The sequence below is a fragment of the Pinus tabuliformis genome, chromosome 2_1 (genome assembly GCF_031772625.1).
Source record: "Pinus tabuliformis cultivar Carrire ecotype Pingquan chromosome 2_1, CPIR1, whole genome shotgun sequence".
Classification (NCBI taxonomy): Eukaryota; Viridiplantae; Streptophyta; class Pinopsida; order Pinales; family Pinaceae; genus Pinus; species Pinus tabuliformis.
This window is the reverse complement of record NC_142299.1, coordinates 32,984,214-32,990,513: the sequence shown is the minus strand read 5'-3', so window position 1 is coordinate 32,990,513 and position 6,300 is coordinate 32,984,214.

Here is a 6,300-nt window from a genome sequence, read left to right as displayed (position 1 = left end):
ATTTATAAGGCACAATAGAAATGAGAGGACACAACCACTTACAATAAATGATTAGGGGAAATAAATAAATAACCTCAAATGAGAAGTGGTAGAACTTAAGACAACAAAATGAACCTTAGAACAAAGATGCCACATACATGAATGAGTCAGGCAGGAACTGAAAGATCTTAAAGCTTAGCTTAGGAAACTTGACCAGATACCTCCCCCTTTAGAAGATTTTGAAGAAAATCCAAATATCAACATGTTTGATACTCACCATATTAAAGGATTAAATGCAATGAGGATACTTTCTATTCAACACCAAAAGTATCATATCCTCATTAAGCTAAGAATCAAAGGATAGAGTTTTAAATTGAAATCTCTCATAGGTTCAGTCTTTGACCTAAATATTCTTAACAAGGATATCATTCCCATTCTTTATTAGGTTCACTCAAACCGTTCTTCTATTGGATCAAGGAATACATCAATGAAAATGGATTATGAAGTTCCAAAGGCAACCCTGTGTTTTGATCAGTATTGCCTAGATATGAAATTTTTACTTGCAGACATCCCAATATCCTCCATTTTAGAGACACATTTTCTTGCAGCAGTGCAACGTCATGGTTCTACTAGGAAAAAAGATCGAAAATTAGGATACTTAATAACAAATCCATCTATTTTGGGGATGAACAAAACAAGAACATGGACCAGGGTTATCCTTCCATTTGAATCTACTCCACAATTCTCAACCATGGTCCAAGTGGAAAAAATGATAAAGAAGAAACAAAAAAAAAATCCAAGAGCTTAAACAATTCAAAGCCAACTTTAAAATTGAAGTGAAATTATAAAAGGAAGAAATCAAAGCAAAAATATAGGGATTGCAGAAATATTTTGAAGATCAAGTTTGTTCTGAGATTCGTACTATATTTTGGAAAAGGAGAAAGCATTTCATTGGAATCCCATACAAATCATCCTATGCAGGTAAACCATGCAAGATGAGAGCCATCCCAATAAACGTTGAATATCAGGTGCTCTATTAAGAAGAAATAAGGGGATTCTTAGAAAAGGGACTAATCAGATAATCCAAGAACCCTTGGAACTATTATGGACTCTATGTAAATAAGCATTCAGAACAAGTTAGCGGTGCGCCGAGACTTGTCCTAAATTACAAACCATTGAAACAAGTTATAGAAGCTGATACATATCCCATTCCTCAAAAATCTAGTATTGTAAACAGAATTGTTGGAGCTAAAATATTTTCTAAGTTTGACTTGAAGTTAGGGTTTTGGACAGTAGCTATCAAGGAAAAGGACAAATTCAAAACTACATTCAGTGTTCCTATAAGACATTATGAGTGCAATTTGACGCCTTTGGGACTAAAGCATGCACCAATTTGTTTTTAAAGGGTAATGGATAATGTTCTAGAACCCTACTTTGATTGGCTCATTGTATCTATAGTTGATATTCTTATTTTTTCAGATTCAGTTGAACAACATTTTAAACATTTTATGAATTTCTCCAAGTTATAAAGGATCCAGGTTTGGTAGTCTCCAGGAAAAAGATGGAGTTTTAAAAAACCTTAATCAAGTTTCTGGGACACACACACTATATAATGGAAAGATAGCCTTGCAAAAACATGCAGTGGAATTTGTTGATAAGTGTCCTGATAAAATAACAGAAAAACACAACTCTAGAGGTTCTTGGGAAGCCTAAATTATGTAAGCCATTTCTACAAAGACTGTGCCAAATATAGGAAGATATTGAATGCAAGATTGTCAAAAAATTATTCAACTTGGTCTGAAACCCATACTAATGTTGTAATAAATATCAAAGAAAAGGTGTGAAATATCAACATACTCTATGTAGTAGATGATGACCTCCCAAAATTGTGGATTCTGATGCTAGTCAAGTAGGATGGGGAGAAGTCATCAAACAAGTAAAATATGATGATAATAAAAATAAAAAATAAACTATTCACTTTTCTTAGGAACATGGCAGAAAGGAGAGAAAAAATATGCAACTATAGACAAAGAGATCAAGGCTACTCTAAACATAGTCAATAAATTTAATTCCTAATAAATAAAAGATTTTTCTTGAGAACAGATGCTTCAGCTATGAAAAAGGTCATAAACAAATAAATTAAAAAATAAAGTGAAGCATAATTTACTAAATGGAAAGATCGTTTTTCAACCTTTAATTTTGACATTGAGCACATAATGGGTAGTGAGAATTATATCGCAGAATTTTTCAACTGAGAAAATTTACAGAAAAATTATCCAAGCGAGTGAGAAAACATTTCAAGTGAGCATGGGAAAAAATTAAAATAAAGTAAGCATGTGAAAATTTTAAGATCAAGCGAGGGCGAGAAAATTTCAAAATCAAGAAAGTGCAGTGAGAAATCAAGTGAGCATGAATCTAAAGGCCATTGTATGGTCATTGTCACAGAATGGAGCAATGACTAAGAACATGTCACACAGATTCACGACAACATGTCTCGGCAAAGATACAAATAAGATTGGAAACCCACTTCGCAGCTTAGGAGTACACGAGTCCTAGATATGAATCTCCAACCCAGTACAACACTAACACAACTTGTGCCAAAAGTGCATGTTAGGCCAACCTCAACTATGTTAGTACTTGTCTTGATATACGAACGAGCACTCTTAAAAAATATACAGGTAGAAGAAGAATTGACATAAAAATTCCACGATATTAACGTTGTTTGGGAATAATACAATAATTACAGAGACTTAATGCATAAATATCTCAATCTGAATAGGCCTAGGATTCTTCAATAATGGCTAAATAATGATTATGATTATAACCAGTATAAGAACATGTGGTATGATGTACTATGCAAATATAATGCTATAAAAGCATACACAACTCTCTTAAAGCTTTCCAGAATAAACAGGTGGCCAACGACCTGTTCATATGAATGCAAATTATATCTATAATTAAATTATATGGTGTTTAATGTTATTATATGTCTATCAAGATGCTAATCATATCCAAGGTACTCTAAAAATTTTATTATATACAAATTATGGGTGAAATTTAAAAAGTGGTGTTTAATTAGTTAGACGGAATATTTTTAAACAAACAAATATTATATTAAGTATAAATTATTCTAAAATACCATAATAACTTTGAAATTTTGATTAACATAATCTATTTAAAAAAAAATTATTTACAAATTATTGATATATATGTTATAATTTTGTAAATAAATCTCAGTAAATTACTGATGGATAAATTACTAATACATTGAAAGTGAAAGTACATTGTTTGAAATAACTCCAATTTGTAAATACATATTTAAAAAGTTACAAATTGCTCATTCCGTTAGTCTTTAGGCTCTCTCAACTACTGGTTTGGTTCTATGGTAATGAGAAAGAACCAGTTCAAGCTTAAAAAATAACTTTCTATATCATCGCTTTATATTAAATTTTAATAACATGTCTTGATACTGAATTTTCGATCATTTAGATTCACAAGAGCTTGCCAATATAGTTTTTTTTCGAATTATACTATCACTTATATATTATATAATTATTATATTAAAAATCTCTCACAAACTTAATATAGATCACAGAAACCTCAACTCTTTAATTTATATTTATTTTTAAAACATTTATATAACTTATTTGTATTAATATTTTTATTATTAAATTAAAAATTAAATTAAATAAACATAAAGTTGATATTTATATATCTATATTTTGTTAAAATCTATATTCACTTTTAAAACATTTATATAACTTATTTGTATTAATATTTTTATTATTAAATTAAAAATTGAAGTAAATAAACATAAAGTAATATTTATATATTTATATTGTGTTAAAATCTATATTCACTTTCAAAACATTTATATAAATTACATGTATGGATTTTTTTATGATTAAATTAAAAATTCAAATTAAATATACATAAAATAATAGTTAAATATTTATATTTCATTAAAATATTATTTAAAAACTTAAGAAATTTATTATTTATTTAAATTTTTAAAAGTTTTTTTTTCAAAATATATTTCTTATTAAAATAGATTATGTAGTTATTTCATAAACACATTTTGTAGATACAATCTATAAATATAACTTTATGTAAATGTTAGAAAATTAAGGAAAGCTAAACTATCACATACCCCTTGGGAATAATACTATAAATTATTTTCTATGCTCTATGAGATCCTTGATGTGGAATTTTCAAGTGGATTAATAGACTTACATTCTATATCAACCCTTAAGCATAAATTACAACTTTGAGAATAGAAGCAGTCATGCCACTCAACCCATAAGTTTTGAAGATCCATACTTCATTTCTATGAGGACTCAACATAAACATTAATGGAATGTTATCATGAGCATACTGTAACCATAATTTCCATAATCATGATGATAGTCCTACTGGCATAGACGAAAGTATTACTGGCACATATCTTATGCAATATGAATAATTAGCTAAACGAGCCTCAGTGGATGCAATTCAACTCATGAAACGTAATGCATTGCATACATAACGTGAGCCAAAGACTATTCAATTTCACACCTTAAAACATAAATATTCCTCATACATAGTTGTATCATGCATAACTATTCACCATTATTCCATCATCTCAAGAACCAGGATTATTCATGCATCATACACTCACAACTTCGATAACATCAAGAGTAATGAATCATAAGATAACACCATGCAATTGTACTCATAATTTTAAAGATGTGACAACAAAAAGAGTAAGGGCCACATAGAGTACATCCCAAGTAATTGAAGTAAACTAGCTTAGCTGAAAAGAATCACTTGGAAAATGGAGCACTGCCACCTAACCTAGAACTGGCTTTCACTAGTTCACCCCCGAGCTGAGAGTTCTTGTCATGGATCAATTTCCCTTGTTGATCTATTCAATGGTTATTTAATACCCTCTTTCATGATATGGTCTCCTTTATCTGCGTCCCACTTTAGGTGGATATTTTTATCCATTTACCTAGGATTTTCATAGAAAAGCTCGCCTTTCTCTTCTGTAAGGCTTTTATGTTTTTTTTAAACTTAGCATCTTTCTCCAACTAAGTAAGTTAATGGATATTTATCTCCAAATCCATTAATCTTGTCTAGAATTGGATCTAGAAGTCTTATCATGAAATAGTTATCCATTCCCATCACCAATGGGATTTGGCAAGAATCTCATCTCTTGGTGTCTCATTTCCAAGTGATTAAATTATTTTATTTATTTAATAACAAAGCATTTATTTTTCTTGTTACACATCAAAGCTAGCTTAGGTTAGCATAGTTTTACATACAATGGAGGGGTGTTACATACTCACCCCCTTAAATTTACACTGTCCTCAGTGTATTACTGCATCTTACAATATTATTTCCTCATTTAAAGGAAGTTGTTTCTGAATTTACATGGTCCCATAGCCTTACCATTTGATGCAGATCTTCCGATATATAGCAGTTGCAAAGGATTCCTACTAGAACATCTCCTTCCATCGCTACCTTTAACATTTGTTTCAATCCATTTTTTGAGAGATTTTAGACGTAGAAAGACAACTTTGTTTACTATAGTTAAATTATCATAACTCGATATTCATTACTACTATTGGAGTAACTACAGGTTATGTTTCCTATCATTTAAATATGATTCCTCATGTTAATTGTATTTGAAAAAATTCCTATTCTCCCCTTTCATTCTTCGAATGCCTTTGTGTTCTTGCCAAACACTTGCTTCCTGCAGTTTCCCTGCATTAGTCACAACAAGTCAACCTAGCACATTTGACTAATCACGTATAAAATATCATATCCAATTAGCTCAGCATAGCCATAAAAAACATACCCCATATGTAACCAACATAAATTAGAACCGTATGTCATATGTATACTAAGAATGAAGAAAAATACGGATACTTATCCTTAGTTTCCAATACCAATTCTTAGTTTCCACTTTTATCCTACCTTTGTATAGACTCTAGATCGGTTTCCTTATCAGGAAATCACCTACTGTCTTCTCTTCTACGATGTGCACATGCACATAATGTGCATTACACACATCTATACACGCCATATATCATCATGCATCCATACCAGTACCATATGTATCTTTCGTATGTGTACCCAATATCATAACATTACCTGCATTACGTATACTTCATCCACATGTTTTCAACCATGTTATTATTACACCAAAAAATTCCTTTATTCATTACCTTTAGGAAAGCTCGATCAAACTGTTCTTAGTTTATTGATTGGAGAATAAGAAATTTCATGGACCTATTTAACTTCTGTAACCGGTGAATAATTTTATGTGAACATATTCAA